This window comes from Ranitomeya imitator, chromosome 5 (genome assembly GCF_032444005.1).
Source record: "Ranitomeya imitator isolate aRanImi1 chromosome 5, aRanImi1.pri, whole genome shotgun sequence".
NCBI lineage: Eukaryota > Metazoa > Chordata > Amphibia > Anura > Dendrobatidae > Ranitomeya > Ranitomeya imitator.
The window spans coordinates 136621568-136641541 of NC_091286.1; positions in this window are offsets into that span (position 1 = coordinate 136621568).

The following is a 19974-nucleotide window of genomic DNA, read 5'->3' on the forward strand; positions in this document are numbered from 1 at the left end:
GCTGTTTTGAACAGCTGACATGTGCCTGTAATAGGCGCTAGCAGAATCGCGATCTGCCCACGCCTATTAACTAGTTAAATGCCGCTGTCAAATGCAGACAGCGGCATTTAACTACCGCATCCAGCCGGGTGGCTGGAAATGACGTCATCGCCGACCCCCGTCACATGATCGGAGGTCGGCGATGCTTCTCCATTGCAACCATAGAGGTCCTTGAGACCTCTATGGTTACTGATCACCGGTAGCTGTGAGCGCCACCCTGTGGTCAGCGCTCACAGCACACCTGCAATTCTGCTACATAGCAGCGAACAGCAGATCGCTACTATGTAGCAGAGGCGATCGTGCTGTGCCTGCTTCTAGCCTCCCATGGAGGCTATTGAAGCATGGCAAAAGTAAAAAAAAAAGTTAAAAAAATGTGAAAAAAAAAAAAATATATAAAAGTTTAAATCACCCCCCTTTCGCCCCCATTCAAAATAAATCAATAAAAAAAAATATCAAATCTACACATATTTGGTATCGCCGCGCTCAGAATCACCCGATCTATCAAAAAAAAAAAGCATTAACCTGATCGCTAAACAGCATAGCGAGAAAATAAATCGAAATTACGTTTTTTTGGTCGCCGCGACATTGCATTAAAATGCAATAACGGGCGGTCAAAAGAACATATCTGCACCAAAATGCTATCATTAAAAATGTAATCTCGACACACAAAAAATAAGCCCTCAAATGACCCCAGATCATGAAAAATGGAGACGCTACGAGTATCGGAAAATGGCGCAATTTATTATTTTTTTTAGCAAAGTTTGGAATTTTTTTTCACCACTTAGGTAAAAAATAATCTAGTCATGTTAGGTGTCTATGAACTCGTACTGACCTGGAGAATCATAATGTCAGGTCAGTTTTAGCATTTAGTGAACCTAGCAAAAAAGCCAAACAAAAAACAAATGTGGGATTGCACTTTTTTTTGCTATTTCACCGCATTTGGAATTTTTCTACCGTTTTCTAGTACACGACATGCTAAAACCAATGATGTCGTTCAAAAGTACAACTCGTCCCGCAAAAAATAAGCCCTCACATGGCCAAATTGACGGAAAAATATAAAAAAGTTATGGCTCTGGGAAGGAGGGGAGTGAAAAACGAACACGGAAAAACAAAAAATCCCAAGGTCATGAAGGCGTTAAAGTAATGATGGCCACTCATTTTTCTTTACTTAGCTGCTTTTTTCTTGCCATAATACAAACTCTAACAGTCTATTCAGTAGGACTATCAGCTGTGTATCCACCAGACTTCTGCACAACACTCCTGATGGTCTCAACCCCATTTATAAGGCAAGAAATCCCACTTATTAAACCTGACAGGGCACACCTGTGAATTGAAAACCATTCTCGGTGAATACCTCTTGAAGCTCATCAAGAGAATGCCAAGAGTGTGTAAAGCAGTCATCAAAGCAAAAGGTGGCTACTTTGAAGAACCTAGAATATAAGACATAATTTCAGTTGTTTCACACTCTTTTGTTAAGTATATAATTCCACATGTGTTAATTCATAGTTTTGATGCCTTCAATGTGAATGTACAATTTTCATAGTCATGAAAATACAGAAAAATCTTTAAATGAGAAGGTGTGTCCAAACTTTTGGTCTGTACTATATATATATATATACTGTATATATTTCTTGAGTATTGAGTATGCTTTCAACTGTACAGGTAGGGAAAATGTATGTAGGTGAGCCACTGGAGGGGGGCATGTTAGAATACTATAGAGATAGGAACATAGAGTTAGGAACTAGTTAATATAGGAGGGACCAACTGGGGTAGACTCTGGGAAAATGGCTGCACATGCCCAGATGGAGATCTTGGCACCAAGATCTCGGGAGATGAGATCTCAGCACCAAGATTTCCATCTGCGCATGCGCTGCCCCCGCCAGCCATTTTCCCGGAGTCCACCGCAAAGTACACCATAGAAGTATGGGGGCTCCAGGTTTTCACAAAATGTTGGTGGACCCCCAGCATCACCAAGCACATGCAGAATGACATATCCGAACACCCCCTCATCCAATCCAAATACCCCTTTCTTCCAATCTGGGATCCGCAGCATCGCCACACTCCTGCCTCCACCAGCAGCGACCCCGCTTCACCGCAGCCACCATCCCCGGTAAGCAATAAGACACATGGATTGTAAGATGCACCATCATTTTATTAAAAAAAGTTTTTTTTTTCCTATTTTTCTCTTCAAAATTTGGGGTGCGTCTTATAAACCACAAAATACGGTGAATGGGATGCCTTATATTAGCAAACTTCTCAAGACAAAAATGGAAAAAATACCTTCCTGCAGGACCATCATGAACTAGCATAGTTAAAAACGCTTGTTTTGTGATTATCTTTCCATCTAAAACAGGCTGCTCATCACCCACTGAATGGGCAAAATGCTCATTCTTTGGGGGAAATGATCTTTTATGCGATATAAAAGATAATCGGTCTCAAACAATGGCAGCTACTGAGCTACCTAGTATAGATCACTCAGTGAACATTGTGTACATTGGTCTACCTATGTAAACAATGAAATTCAAGGGAAAAGAAAGAGGTCACTAGGGAGCGCTGTGAGGGTCACAGTTAGAATTGAAAGCAAAAGGTCCACCGCAGCTCCAGCCGTTAACCTTCTAGGAGGATACAAAATGCAGTAAATAGTAATAACGGTCCTAGGAGCGCTGGAAATGAGACCAAAACAAGGATTTTAGTGTTGAACCACAACGCGTTTCAACGGTTAAACCGTCTTCATCAGGTGGAAGTTTATTAAAGGAGAACAGGAAGGGGTATTTAAACAAATAGCAACCAATAAAATTCACAGTTTCTATGGCCCACTATTTAAGAGAGATGGCACACTCAGGACTGGCACACAAGCACAAAGGCCAATATTAATCTCCCACTGTTTATTTTTTTTTCAGGGAGAATTTTAAAACCAAAATAAAAAAACAAAACAAAAACAGACACTAGGCTTTCTGTGGCCCAATATTTGAGAGATGGCACACAGGACTGGCGTGCACACAAGCACAAAGGCCAATATTAATCTCCCACTGTTTATTTTTTTTTCAGGGAGAATTTTAAAACCAAAATCAGACACTAGGCTTTCTGTGGCCCAATATTTGAGAGATGGCACACAGGACTAGCGCACACCAGCACAAAGGCCAATATTAATCTCCCAGTGTTTTTTTTTTTTTTTCAGGGAGAATTTTAAAACCAAAATAAAATAAAATAAAAAAAAAAACAGACACTAGGCTTTCTGTGGCCCTATATTTGAGAGATGGCACACAGGACTGGCACACAAGCACAAAGGCCAATATTAATCTCCCACTGTTTATTTTTTTTCAGGAAAATTAAAAAAAACAAAAAAAAAACAGGGACTGTCCTACAATTACTATCTCCCTGCAGTAATCTCAGCCAGGTATGGCAGGCAGCAATAACAAGGAGTGGACTGCTGCACAAATTACATCAAAAGTGTTGTGGACAAACAAAAAAGATAGCTGTGCAGAAAAGAAGGAACAACAGGATTTGTGCTTTAAAAAAAGCAGTTGGTTTGCACAGCGGCGTACATACAGCAATGCAGCTATCAGGGAGCCTTCTAGGGCAGCCCAATGAGCTACAGCGCTGAGGAAAAAAAATGTAGCTTCCACTGTCCCTGCAAACAAAAGGTGGTGTTGGACAGTGGAAATCGCTACAGCACAAGCGGTTTGGGGGTTAATGGACCCTGCCTAACACTATCCCTGCTTCTGACGAAGCGGCAGCAACCTCTCCCTATGCTCAGATCAGCAGCAGTAACATGGCGGTCGGCGGGAACGCCCCTTTATAGCCCCTGTGACGCCGCAGACAGCAAGCCAATCACTGCAATGCCTTTCTCTAAGATGGTGGGGACCAGGACCTATGTCATCAAGCTGCCCACACTCTGCGTCCACCTTCATTGGCTGAGAAATGGCGCTTTTCGCGTCATTGAAACGCGACTTTGGCGCGAAAGTCGCGTACCGCATGGTCGACCCCACACAGGGATCGGGTCGGGTTTCATGAAACCCGACTGTGCCAAAAGTCGGCGACTTTTGAAAATGAACGATCCGTTTCGCTCAACCCTACACCCCATAGTCCTCCATATATGATAATGTGCACCACAGTCCTCCATATAGTATAATACACTCCCTAAAGCCCTCCATATATTAAAATACACTGCTCAGTCCTCCATATAGCATAATGTAGATTGTAAGCTCTCACGAGCAGGGTCGTCTTATTTTGCTTTAATTATTGTATTGTTAACGTTGTTACTTATGACTTTTGTGTTTGAAACTGTTAAACTGTAAAGCGCTGCGGAATATGTTGGCGCTATATAAATAAAGATTATTATTATTATTATTAATACACTCCTCATAGTGCTCCATATAGTATAATGCACCGCCATAGTCATCCATGTAGTACAATTCACTTCCCATAGTATAATGCAACCCATAGTTCTTCATATAGTATAACGTATTCCCCATAGTCCTCAATACAGTATAATGCAGCCCACATATATTATAATGCAGCCACCCCAGAGTATAAAGCAGCCACCCCAGAGTATAATGCAGCCATCCCATAGAATATAATGCAGCCCCCCCTCATAGTTTAATGCAGCCCCCTCATAGAGTATGATGCAATCATCCCTCAAAGAATATAAATATAATACAGCCCCCCATAGAATATATTGTTGCCCCAAATAGAATATAATACAGCCCACCTCCCCACAGAATATAATGCAGCCCCATCAAAGAGTATGATGCAATCATCCCTCATAAAATCTAATACAGCCCCCTATAGAATATAATGCACCCCACCTCCCCATAATATATAATGTAGCCCCCATAGAATATAATGCAGCCCCCCATAGTATATAACACAGCCTCCCCCATAGAATATAATATACCCCATAGTATATAACACAGCCTCCCCCATAGAATATAATATACCCCCACAATAGTATATAACACAGCCACATAGTATATAACACAGCCTCCCCATAGAATATAATATACCCCCATAGTATATAGCAAAGCCCGCATAGTATATAGCACAACCCGCATAGTATATAGCAAAGCCCACATAGTATATAGCACAACCCGCATAGTGTATAGCACAACCCGCATAGTATACAGTACAACCTGCATAGTATATAGCATAGCAGATAACACAGCCCACATAGTAGTATACAGCATAGCCCACACAGTAGTATACAGCACAGCCCACGCAGTAGTATACAGCACAGCCCACATAGTAGTATACAGCACAGCCCACGTAGCAGTATACAGCACAGCCCGTGTAGCAGTATACAGTACAGCCCACATAGCAGTATACAGCACAGCCCACGTAGTAGTATACAGCACAGCTCACACAGTAGTATATAGCACAGCCCACATAGTAGTATACAGCACAGCCCACATAGTAGTATATAGCACAGCCCACATAGTAGTATATAGCACAGCCCATATAGTAGTATACAGCACAGCCCACATAGTAGTATATAGCACAGCCCACATAGTAGTATATAGCACAGCCCACACAGTAGTATACAGCACAGCCCACATAGTAGTATACAGCACAGCCCATGTAGTAGTATACAGCACAGCACACATAGTAGTATACAGCACAACGCACATATCAGTGTATAGCACAGCCCACATAGTAGTTTACAGCACAGCCCACATAGTAGTATATAGCACAGCCCACACAGTAGTATATAGCACAGCCCACATAGTAGTATACAGCACAGCCCACACAGTAGCATATAGCACAGCCCACACAGTAGTATACAGCACAGCCCACACAGTAGTATACAGCACAGCCCACACAGTAGTATACAGCGCTGCACACACAGTAGTATATAGCACAGCCCACACAGTAGTATACAGCACAGCCCACACAGTAGTATACAGCGCTGCACACACAGTAGTATATAGCACAGCCCACACAGTAGTATACAGCACAGCCCACATAGTAGTATACAGCACAGCCCATGTAGTAGTATACAGCACAGCACACATAGTAGTATACAGCACAACGCACATATCAGTGTATAGCACAGCCCACATAGTAGTTTACAGCACAGCCCACATAGTAGTATATAGCACAGCCCACACAGTAGTATATAGCACAGCCCACATAGTAGTATACAGCACAGCCCACACAGTAGCATATAGCACAGCCCACACAGTAGTATACAGCACAGCCCACACAGTAGTATACAGCACAGCCCACACAGTAGTATACAGCGCTGCACACACAGTAGTATATAGCACAGCCCACACAGTAGTATACAGCACAGCCCACACAGTAGTATACAACACAGCCCACATAGTAGTATATAGCACAGCCCACACAGTAGTATACAGCACAGCCCACACAGTAGTATATAGCAGAAGCCCACACAGTCATATATAGCACATCCCACACAGTAGTATACAGCACAGCCCACACAGTAGTATACAGCACAACCCACACAGTAGTATATAGCACAGCCCACATAGTAGGATACAGCACAGCCCACATCTCTCCTCCCCCCTGAGAATGGCCCCACAGTCCAGTAAAAAAAACACACTCCTTACCTCTCCTCATGCCTGCGTTGCCCCCTGCTCCTGTCTCGGCAGCTGCCTCTGCACCTGCAGGGTCAGAGGCATGGTGGGGAATGATGGGAGAGGGAGTGACAGCTGACTCTATCTCCTCCGTCATTGCATTCCACTGTACCGGCGTCATAGACGTCGGTATAGTTGAATGTGGTGGTGGCACTGGTGGGGGGGCTGAGGGGTGAGTCGGCGCGCAGTGGCCCACTACTGGCAATGGCCCTTCTGGCATTTGCCAGAACTGCCCGATGGTCAGTCCGGCCCTGCCCACACCTCTCATTTTCACCTCACTCCTCTCATTTTCACCTCACTCCTCTCTTCCCCTTACACATACAAAGCAACTTCCTGTGTAATCCACGAGGCTTCTCACTTTCTCTTGATGTTATGCCTCACAGAAGCAACTTCATACTGGACATGATGGAGATAGATGTGGCCTGTGCCTACTGTGCACTGATAGGGCTATTAGGAGTGGGCATGGTTTGATACATACACACACACACATACATGCACTCAGCTTTATATATATAGTAATCTATATATATATATATATAGATTACACAGTGAGGTTGCTCAGTAGTTATATAGGGTTATATAACCCTATTGTCCTAGGGAGGTGAATCTTCAAATCGTGGTGCTGGTGCTTTTGACTAAAGGAAAGAGAATTTGCGGTAAGAAAAATTACTCTTTCTGGTTAGTAATTTGTGTTTTTTAATTTTACTTTTTTTGCTCCTCTAACCAATGGTTTAGTAGTAGTGTTTTGTGACCCCAGTGCTTCTATTAGGTTCCCTTTTATTTTTACACTTTTACATGAATATAGTTAGCTACTGTTTACAATACAATTAAACTTGCTTATTAGCTTAACCCCTTAGTGACAGAGCCAATTTGGTACTTAACCCCTTTCTGACATCAGACGTACTATCCCGTCGAGGTGGGGTGGGCCCCCATGACCCGGGACGGGATAGTACGTCATGCACTTTAATGCGACACTGCGACTTAAGTCGCGGTGATCGCATTAAAATTCCGATGCCATCTTACCTCAGGGAAGATGGCCTCGGCATTCTGGGGTATGGCGTCCCCTCCCCCGCCTCCCGATCGCTGTGATTGGCTGTTCAATTCTGAACAGCCAATCACAGCCTTTCTCATTGTTTCAGCCAATCAGCTTGGCTGAAACAGTGAGGTCCCAGGCTAGGATCGAGTACCGATGTACTCGATCCTGGGGCCGGTGCCTGGCAACCCAGGCACCGGCCAAAACCCCCCGGATTGGCGCGATCGACGATCACATCGATCGCGCCAATCGCAGGGCATAGCGGCGGTGTTACCGCGCTGTGCCCTGCCTGATCCGGAGCCTTCCTCAGCTGCCCTGCGGCTCCGGATCCTGCAGCTGTGATTGGCGCGATCGATGTGATCGTCGATCGCGCCAATCAGGAACAGACCCGCCGGATCGGCGCGATCGACGATCACATCGATCGCGCCGATCGCAGGGCACAGCGGCGGTGTTACCGCGCTGTGCCCTGCTTTTGAAATCCATGTGCCTGCCTCATCTGCCTGCCACCTCCCCCACCACCTCCTGCAGCTCTGCCAATCAGGGCACAGCAGCGGTGTGCCTGCGCTGTGCCCTGATGGTGACCTGCCGGTGACCTGCCGGTCACCTGCCGGTCACTTGCTGGTGACCTGCCGGTGACCTGCCTATGATCGGAGCTGTGATCTCCGATCATAGGCTGGTGCCTAGCGACATCGGCGTCACCAGGGCCACCTCTGATTGGTGGGATCGATGTGATCATTCGATCCCACCAATGACAGGTCACAGCAGTGGTGTGACCGCTCTGTGACCTGTCTCACCTGTCCCTGACCTGTCTGACTGCTCTTCAGGAATCCTCACACTTGGTGAGGATTCCTGAAGAGCGGTCACGCTGACAGATCCCCTCCTGTGCTGAGACTTGTGGTGCCACAGTAGCCTGTGACACCACAATTCTTGCTAAAGAAAGAAGACAGAAGAAAGAAGACAGAAGAAAGAAGAGAGACTACAACCGTAAGTGTTCATCCCCGATCCCGGCCCGATCTTACTTCATCCCCCCCTTACCCTTCCCCCCCCCTTACCCTTCCCCCTCCACCCCCACTTTGCGCCGCGTCCGTCCGTGCCCAAATTTAGCAGCCGCCGAGCGTTGATTGGTGACGCAGTTCACCGATCAACACTCGTGCTCGCTTTTCTTTTTCACCCCCCTTAGCGCCGCCGAGCGTTGATTGGTGACGCAGTTCACCGATCAACACTCGTGCTCGCTTTTCTTTCCCACATCCCCGTCCACGCACCCCGCCGCTGCGTCTGAACCCGTGCCTTTCATTTCTTTTTTTTTTTTTCCACATCCCCATCCACGCACCCCGCCGCTGCATCTGAACCCGTGCCTTTCATTTCTTTTTTTTTTCCACATCCCCATCCACGCACCCCGCCGCTGCGTCTGAACCCGTGCCTTTCATTTCTTTTTTTTTTCCCACATCCCCGTCCACGCACCCCGCCGCTGCGTCTGAACCCGTGCCTTTCATTTCTTTTTTTTTTTTCCCACATCCCCGTCCATGCACCCCGCCGCTGCGTCTGAACCCGTGCCTTTCATTTCTTTTTTTTTTTCCCACATCCCCGTCCACGCACCCCGCCGCTGCGTCTGAACCCGTGCCTTTCATTTCTTTTTTTTTTTTCCACATCCCCGTCCACGCACCCCGCCGCTGCGTCTGAACCCGGGCCTTTCATTTTTTTTTTTTTCCACATCCCCGTCCACGCACCCCGCCGCTGCGTCTGAACCTGTGCCTTTCATTTCTTTTTTTTTTCCCACATCCCCGTCCACGCACCCCGCCGCTGCGTCTGAACCCGTGCCTTTCATTTCTTTTTTGTTTTTCCCACATCCCCGTCCACGCACCAGGCCACTGCGTCTGAACCCGTGCCTTTCATTTCTTTTTTTTTTCCCACATCCCCGTCCACGCACCCCGCCGCTGCGTCTGAACCCGTGCCTTTCATTTCTTTTTTTTTTTTCCACATCCCCGTCCACGCACCCCGCCGCTGCGTCTGAACCCGTGCCTTTCATTTCTTTTTTTTTTCCCCACATCCCCGTCCACGCACCCCGCCGCTGCGTCTGAACCCGTGCCTTTCATTTCTTTTTTTTTTTTTTACACATCCCCGTTCACACACCCAGCAGCCGCCGAACTTTGATAAGTGACGCAGTTCACTTATCAGAGCTAGGGCCTGCTGTTTTAGACTTTTCCTTTTACAGGTATTTTTTTTCCCTTTAGCTTTTTCCTTTCAGAATAGTTTGCACCAAACACTATCCCCCCCCCCCCACACGTACACAGTTATCAATAAATATTACACCCAAGCACCATAATCACACAAAAAATGTCCCGTTCGTCCCAGCAGCGCTATTCATTGGAGGAGGCATATGCTTTCCTTGCCTCCGACACTGATAGCGAGGGAGAGGATCCCACATTCCTTTACTCTTCAGATTCTTCATCCTCTTCCTCCTCCTCATCTTCCTCTTCGGGTCCTGCGGAACCGCCACGCAGACGCCCCAGGAGAGAAGATCAGGCAGCGCCCACTCCTGAAAATGAACCAGCGCGACCCTCTTCGGACCCCATATGGACCTCGCCCCCCGAAAATTACGAGCCACTGATTCCTGATTTTGTGGCAGAATCAGGAATCAAGTTTGACACCACCGGCCTCACAGAAATAGACTTTTTCAAAGTCTTTTTCTCTGAGGCTTTCGTTAACCTCATGGTGGAGCAAACTAATTTGTATGCTCGGCAATTTTTGGAGCAAAACCCCGTTCATCATTTTCTAACTGGTCTCCTGTGGACGCAGTTGAAATGATGCAGTTTTGGGGCCTGGTCCTCCATATGGGGATCGTGAAGAAGCCAGAAATTCGGCAATATTGGAGTGTAGATATTTTATATAACACTCCAGTGTTCCGAATGGTCATGGTTCGGACGCGTTTTGAGGCCATCCATAAGTTTTTGCATTACAACGATAATGCACGGTGTCCCGCACGAGATGACCCCAATTTTGACCGTCTGTACAAAGTTCAGCCGGTCATCGAACACTTCAGCAAAAAGTTTGCTGAAGTGTACGTGCCCAAAAGGGACATCTGTGTGGATGAGTCCTTGGTTCATTTTAAGGGGCGGCTCAGATTCCGTCAATACCTGCCCAGCAAAAGGGCCAGGTACGGAATCAAACTCTACAAGCTGTGTGAGAGTACCTCAGGGTACACCTACAGCTTTAGAGTGTACGAAGGGAAGGACAGCAGGATTGAACCGCCTGAGTGTCCTTCCATCCTGGGAGTGAGTGGGAAAATTGTGTGGGATTTGGTGCACCCACTGCTGGATAAAGGTTATCACCTCTACACCGATAACTTTTATTCCAGCATCCCACTCTACAAATCCCTCTCTGCGCGAGGTACCGCAGCCTGCGGTACTGTCCGCAAAAATCAGAGAGGCCTCCTGAAGACGCTACTTGGGCAGATGCTCAGAAAAGGTGAGAGCAAAGCCCAATGTAGCGACCACCTGCTGGTGGTCAAGTACAAGGACAAGAGGGATGTCCTTCTCTTGACCACCATACACGGTGATGGCAGTGCCCTCAGCAGTGTACGGGGTACCTCAACACAGGTCTGCAAACCGGACTGTGTACTGGGGTACAACAAAAACATGGGGGGCGTTGATCTCTCCGATCAACTCCTCCAACCGTACAGTGCTTTGAGGAAGGCAAAGGTGTGGTACAAAAAGCTGTCCGTGTACATCGTACAAATGGCAATGCTCAACGCTTTCCTGCTGTCATGATGTGCACGACACACTGATACATCGTACCTTCAGTTCCACGAGGTAGTGGTTAAGGCCCTGATATTTGGCACGAGGGAAGGAGCGGGCCCCAGTACTTCCGGAACTGAGGGTGCTCGTATCATACCAGGTCAGCATTTTCCGGGGGTGGTCCCGCCAACTGATAGAAAAAGTAAGCCGCAAAAAAGGTGCCGAGTGTGCTACAAAAGAGGAGTACGCAAGGACACCATCTATCAATGCGACACCTGCCCCGACAAACCTGGCCTGTGTATGAAGGACTGCTTCAAATTGTACCACACCTCCATGCACTACTAATTTACTTAACAGGAACCAGTAGATTAGTTCCAAAGAGGGGGCATATCTAGGTAAGTTCCTTGGGGGTCTAGGTTCCAAAATGATGTCACTTGTGTTTTTTTTTTACTGTTTAGGCACATCAGGGGCTCTGCAAACGGAACATGACGCCCTCAGAACTAGTCCATCAAAGTCTGCATTCCAAATCGTCACTGCTTCCCTTCTGAGTCCCGAAGTGCCCAAACAGTTTTTTCCCACATATGGGGTACCAGCGTACTCAGAACAAATTGGACAACAACTTTTGGGGTCCAATTTCTCCTCTTACCCTTGGGAAAATAAAAAATTGGGGGCTGAAAAATCGTTTTTGTGTGGGGAAAAATAGAATTTTTTATTTTCACGCCGGGCATCATAGACTTTAGTGAAGCACTTGGAGGTTCAAAATTCTCACGACACACCTAAATAAGTTCCTTAGGGGGGCAAGTTTCCAAAATGGGGTCACTTGTGGGGAGTTTCCACTGTTTAGGCACATCAGGGGCTCACCAAATGGCACATGATGCCGGCAGACAATTCCATCAAAGTCTGCATTCCAAAACGTCACTACTTCCCTTCCGAGCCCCGAAGTGTGCCCAAACAGTAGTTTTCTCCCACATATGGGGTACCAGCATACTCAGGACAAATTCGACAACTTTTGGGGTCCAATTTCTCCTGTTACCCTTGGGAAAATAAAAAATTGGGGGCTGAAAGATCATTTTTGTGGGGGAAAAAATAGAATTTTTAATTTTCACGCCGGGCATCATAGACTTTAGTGAAGCACTTGGAGGTTCAAAATTCTCACGACACACCTAGATAAGTTCCTTAGGGGGTCATGTTTCAAAAATGGGGACACTTGTGGGGAGTTTCTACTGCTTAGGCACATCAGGGGCTCACCAAATGGCACATGATGCCTGCAGGCAATTCCATCAAAGTCTGCATTCCAAAACGTCACTACTTCCCTTCCGAGCCCCGAAGTGTGCCCAAACAGTAGTTTTCTCCCACATATGGGGTACCAGCATACTCAGGACAAATTCGACAACAACTTTTGGGGTCCAATTTCTCCTGTTACCCTTGGGAAAATAAAAAATTTGGGGCTGAAAGATCATTTTTGTGGGGGAAAAAATAGAATTTTTTATTCTCACACCGGGCATCATAGACTTTAGTGAAGCACTTGGGGGATAAAAGTGCTCACGACACACCTAGATAAGTTCCTTAGGGGGTCTAGTTTCCAAAATGGGGTCACTTGTGGGGGGTTTCCACTGTTTAGGCACATCAGGGGCTGTCCAAACGCGACATGCGTCTGATCTCAATTCCAGCCAATTTTAGCTTGAAAATGTCAAACGGCGCTCCTTTCCTTCTGAGCCCTGCCATGCGCCCAAACAGTGGTTCCCCCCCACATATGGGGTATCAGCGTACTCAGGACAAATTGGACAACAACATTTGGGGTCCAATTTCTCCTTTTACCTTTGAGAAAATAAAAAATTGGGGACTAAACCATCATGTTTGTGGAAAAAATAGGATTTTTTATTTTCACGCCCAGGCGTTATAAACTTTCGTGAAGCACTTGGGGGATAAAAGTGCTCACCACACACCTAGATAAGTTCCTTAGGGGGTCTAGTTTCCAAAATGGGGTCACTTGTGGGGGGTTTCCACTGTTTAGGCACATCAGGGGCTGTCCAAACGCGACATGGCGTCCGATCTCAATTCCAGCCAATTTTAGCTTGAAAATGTCAAACAGCGCTCCTTTCCTTCTGAGCCCTGCCATGCGCCCAAACAGTGGCTCCCCCCCACATATGGGGTATCAGCGTACTCAGGACAAATTGGACAACAACTTTTGGGGTCCAATTTCTCCTTTTACCTTTGAGAAAATAAAAAATTGGGGACTAAACCATCATGTTTGTGGAAAAAATAGGATTTTTTATTTTCACGCCCAGGCGTTATCAACTTTCGTGAAGCACTTGGGGGATAAAAGTGCTCACCACACACCTAGATAAGTTCCTTAGGGGGTCTAGTTTCCAAAATGGGGTCACTTGTGGGGGGTTTCCACTGTTTAGGCACATCAGGGGCTGTCCAAACGCGACATGGCGCCCGATCTCAATTCCAGCCAATTTTAGCTTGAAAATGTCAAACGGCGCTCCTTTTCCTTCTGAGCCCTGCCATGCGCCCAAACAGTGGTTCCTCCCCACATATGGGGTATCAGCGTACTCAGGACAAATTGGACAACAACTTTTGGGGTCCAATTTCTCCTTTTACCTTTGAGAAAATAAAAAATTGGGGACTAAACCATCATGTTTGTGGAAAAAATAGGATTTTTTATTTTCACACCCGGGCGTTATAAACTTTCGTGAAGCACTTGGGGGATAAAAGTGCTCACCAAACACCTAGATAAGTTCCTTAGGGGGTCTAGTTTCCAAAATGGGGTCACTTGTGGGGGGGTTTCCACTGTTTAGGCACATCAGGGGCTGTCCAAACGCGACATGGCGTCCGATCTCAATTCCAGCCAATTTTAGCTTGAAAATGTCAAACGGCGCTCCTTTCCTTCTGAGCCCTGCCATACGCCCAAACAGTGGTTCCCCCCACATATTGAGTATCAGCGTACTCAGGACAAATTGGACAACAACTTTTGGGGTCCAATTTCTCCTTTTACCTTTGAGAAAATAAAAAATTGGGGACTAAACCATCATGTTTGTGGAAAAAATAGGATTGTTTATTTTCACACCCGGGCGTTATAAACTTTCGTGAAGCACTTGGGGGATAAAAGTGCTCACGACACAACTAGATAAGTTCCTTAGGGGGTCTAGTTTCCAAAATGGGGTCACTTGTGGGGGGTTTCCACTGTTTAGGCACATCAGGGGCTCTCCAAACGCGACATGGCGTCCGATCTCAATTCCAGCCAATTTTAGCTTGAAAATGTCAAACGGCGCTCCTTTCCTTCTAAGCCCTGCCATGCGCCCAAAAAGTGGTTCCCCCTCACATGTGGGGTATCAGCGTATTCAGGACAAATTGGACAACAACTCTTGAGGTCCATTTTCTCTTTTTACTCTTGGGAAATTAAAAAAAATTATTGCTGAAAGAACATTTTTGTGACTAAAAAGTAAAATGTTAATTTTTTCCTTCCATGTTGCTTCTGCTGCTGTGAAACACCTGAAGGGTTAATAAACTTCTTGAATGTGGTTTTGATTATCTTGAGGGGTGCAGTTTTTAGAATGGTGTCACTTTTTGGTATTTTCTGCCATATAGACCCCTTAAAATGACTTCAAATGTGAGGTGGTTCCTAAAAAAAATGGTTTTGTAAATTTTGTTGTAAAAATGAGAAATTGCTGGTCAAATTTTAACCCTTGTAACTTCCTAGAAAAAAAAAATTTTGTTTCCAAAATTGTGCTGATGTAAAGTAGACATGTGGGTAATGTTTTTTATTAACTATATTGTGTCACTTAACTCTCTGGTTTAACAGAATAAAAATTCAAAGTTGGAAAATTGCGAAATTTTCAAAATTTTCGCCAAATTTCTGTTTTTTCCACAAATAAACGCAAGTTATATCGAAGAAATTTTACCACTATCATGAAGTACAATATGTTACAAGAAAACTATCTCAGAATCGCCAAGATCCGTTAAAGCGTTCCAGAGTTATAACCTCATAAAGGGACAGTGGTCAGAATTGTAAAAATTGGCCCGGTCATTAACGTGCAAACCACCCTTGGGGGTAAAGGGGTTAATGACCAAGCCAATTGTTACATTTCTGACCACTGTCATTTTATGAGGTTATAGCACTGGAATGCTTCAATGTATCCCACTGATTCTGAGACTGTTTTTTCGTGACATATTGTACTTCTGTGGCACCCCAGGAATCCGGTTGCTACAGTGGAATTGCCTGCCTCCTGGGGAGGGTGATGCCATGCCTAGAAATGAGAAGGGGTCCCCTTAGCAGGTAACACTAACAAACAGCACTTTCCTAACTCCAGGCCAGAAGGGCAAGCTATAAACCCAATTTCAGGGAAGCTTCCCTATAAGATCTGACATGGAGGAGGAGTTTGAGAGCAGTCTGTGTGAGACAGTGAAAGGAGAAGAAGCATGTGAGGAGAGAGAAACTGGGAGTGGAGCTGCGAGTGAGCTCACCCCCAGGATTGAGCGCAAGAAACTGGACTCCAAGGTTATGTGGGAACTGTATGCCCCACAGCGGAAACCAAAGGGCAGGAGATTGCAGATCTCCTGGCCACAACTACACCTGAAGGCACAGCAGCAGATTAGAGCCCGGAGTCACCACAAGAGAGGGACACCTGTAAAAAGTCTCGAGCTGCCTACTATGCAGGTAATGTTCCACCTGAGGGACAGATTGAGAGAGGGACTTGAGGAAAGCTAATGCATTCTAAACCTAGAATTTAGCGCAGAAAGGAAGGCTTCCAACCCCACCTGGCTAGGGGGATTCCGAACTGCTTCCAGGCTGCCCAGACTTCAAAGATCACCTGTAACCAGCATTCCAGACTGCACATACAATTAAAAGGTAAAGAGACTGCAACCCTGTTTCCTCCAATTCTTTCTTGCACCTCAACATCTACAACCCCCATTAGACTGTCCTGGTACTGTAGCTCTGGGGCCTCTGCTCCACCTATGGGGAGCAAAACCATCTAAGCTGTTAGTGGTAAAATTTCTTCTACACAACTTGCATTTATTTATAAAAAAATGGAAATTTGGCAAAAAAATTGAAAATTAATTTTTGTACACTTTAATCAGAGAGTGGTGTCACACAAAATAGTTAATAAATAACATGTCCCACATGTCTACTTTATATCAGCACAATTTTGGAAACATAATTTTTTTTGCTAGGACGTTATAAGGGTTAAAAGTTGACCTGCGATTTCTCATTTTTCTAACAAAACATATAAAACCATTTTTTAAGGACCACCTCACATTTGAAGTGAGTTTGGGGGGGTCAATATAACAGAAAATACCCAAAAGTGATACTATTCTAAAAACTGCACCCCTCAAGGTGCACAAAACCACATTCAAGAAGCTTATTAACCCTTCAGGTGTTTCACGAGAACTAAAGTTAACTAAAATTAAAATTAAAAGTAATATTAACATTCTACTTTTTTCCCCAAAAAATTACTTTGGAACCATTATTTTTTATTTTCACAAGGGTATCAGGGGAAAATGGACCAAAAAATTTGTTGTGCAATTTCTCCTGAGTACGCTGATACCCCATATGTGGGGTAAAGCCACTGTATGTGTGCATGGCATGGCATCCCCCAAATTCTAACTCCAACCCTAACCCCAACACACCCCTAATCCTAATCCCAGCCCTAACCATAACCCTAACCACAAACCTAACCCTAACACACCCCTTTAGCCCAACCATACCTTTAGCCCAACCCTAACTCTACCCCCAAACCTAACCCTAACCTAACCCTAACCCTAGCCAACCCTAACTTTAGCCCAGCTCTAATCCTAACTGTAGACCAACCCTAACCCTAACTTTAGCCCAACCCTAAACCTAACTTTAGCCCAACCCTAAACATAACTTTAGCCAAACTCACTTTAGCCCAACTCACTTTAGCCCAACTCTAACCCTAATGGAAAAATGGAAATAAATACATTTTTTTCTTTTATTATTTTACTTAACTAAGGGGGTGATAAGGGGGGTTTGATTTACTTTTTTTTATTTTGATCACTGTGGTAAAGTCTATTATAGTGATCAAAATGAACCAATAGGAAAAATTTCCTATTGTTGCTGTGTGTCGGTCGGCAGATCACGGCGGGCGCCTGGGCATGCGCCCATCATTTTCTCCCAGAAGAAGACACCGGCGGGCCAGTGCACTGCATGGGGGGATGCAGGGACTCTGGAGGTACCGGGGAGGGGGATCAGGGGACCCTATTTCTCTCTACTCTGATGTGCGATCACATCAGAGGAGACAGAAATTAAATGGAAAATCTGACTTTTTTTTGTGGTTGCCGTTATACTGTTAATAACGGCGATTGCAACACTGGGGACAGTAAAACCGACCTGAGTCATGTTCTCTGGGGTCTCAGCTACCGCCGTAGCCAAGACCCCGGAGAAATTCCAACTCTGGGGGGAGCTAAATACTTATTTATCAGTGCGGTTAAAAAGCGGCGCTGAGGCATAAGTACCTTTAAATTCCCCCGTTAAAAGGCGTATTGGCGGTCCTTAAGGGGTTAAATTTAATTAATTGGTTACAAATTTGATTTGACACATCAGACACTATACTTACTGTGTGCTATGTCCCAATTAAATCTGTTCTTTTATATTTTATTAATTCATGTTGCAAAATTCTTACATTGACCTAAAAGAGAAAAATTATTTATTGAAACAGTTGTTGCTGATTAAAAACAAATGTGTTAGCAATTTTTATTTGCTGAACATCTGCATATGGAGGGAGCATAGACGAGGTTCTCAAATATTGGAACAATGGGAGGAAATCCCAACCCAAACTTTTTATATCAGTTGGAAATAGACTCCTCTGAGTGACAACATGCTCTGAAAATATAATTAAAATCCAATAGACCTTTTAAGGAGATATCTAGTCAATAACTGATTACTTTGCACAGTAAAACAATGTTCTATATCTCTGTCCTAGCTTCTTCTTGCAGCCATTGGTTTCTTTGGCCCTGCTTTTTATAAACTATTTTTGCAATCAGTTAAGAACTTTACGATGTCAGACAAAATACTGATTTAATTCCAAAAGTTTCAAATAAATCAATTTGTGGTTACATTTTTCCTAACAATCCCACAAAGGTAACGATCTGCAACAAAAGTGACATTCTTTATTTCTCAATATCTATGCCATCATTTATTTATTAATAGGCTCAGAAATTTGAGATTTACCACTCCATGTTCACCCCATGAAAATTAACATAAGCGCTCACTTTAATTAATTTTGTCTTTCAAATATCGGGCCATATTTATCAAAACTGTCTGTGGTGAAATATGTGTATATATATATATATATATATATATATATATGTTAAGGACCGGCGGAACGCACCAAGTATAGATGATATGAAACTAGGTGCGTTCGCAGTCCGAGGTCCACCGTGCAGGTAAAAGACCCTGCTGCTAGTAAGACGGCCTATATGGCGGTACTAAGTATACACACATGGGTTAACTTCACCCTGCGTGAAGGAAGCGATCCTGTTGCGTCACAGGACCGCAGTACCGCACATAGAGCGCGAGCAAGAAGTCAGCGAACTCAACCCCTACACAGGATTGAAGTCCGATTAGACACTTGCTGGCACAACACCGCAACTGGGTGTGTAAGGAAGCTTATAAAATAGAATCTATAGGCACGAAAGTGCGTGCGGTGCCGCACTGATGGACGCCACTAACCACCCAGGCTTGGGTAAGGAAAGCGCAGAGGAAGCGCACGGCGCCGTACTGGCGGGCACAGCAACAGGACGCTGTGATGTGTGTTACGTGCAGATGGCTAGTCGGGCGCTAGATAGCTACCATCATCCGCGAGCAGTCAACAACTCTAGGGAGGGATACTTAGGAGCTTTCATCCATCGACATACATCCATCTACACACACACATAATATCAAGACAATACTAGCGCATGGCCGTGCGGTCATGCGCAGTTTATATAGCTGCAGCACAGGAAACAGCTACAGAAGTTTTGCCCTTTCAGGACCTGCCAAAAGGACCAATGGGATGTGCTGCAGTACCTGAGCATGTGACCCTCGATCTCCAACGGGAGATCTTGCCCTGGGCATGCTCAGTGTGTGCAAATAAGGACTTAGTCCCAGAGAAGCCCGCTCGCCGCAGATCAGTGCAGGGTACAACAGGAGAGCCAGAAAAGGCAGCAGTAACCCTTTGCACAGAATCAGTCCCAGCAAGACGCTGGGAGCGACGCCTCCGCTGAGCAGAGCCCACTGCGGCCGAAGCAGAATGGGAGACCGCAGCAGACACGGATCAAGATTCCCCCTGTGCAGCAGAGGAAACTCGACTCCTAACATATATATATATTTATATATATACTAGCTGAAGAGCCCGGCGTTGCCTGGGCATAGTAAATATCTGTGGTTAGTTATAGCACCTCACTTCTCTTATTTTCCCATCACACCTCTCATTTTCCCAATCACATCTTTCATTTTCCCCCTCACATCTCTCATTTTCTCCCTCACACCTCTCATTTTCTCCCTCACTCCTCTCATTCCCCCCTAACACTTGTCATTTCGACCTCACATCTGTCATTTTCCGAT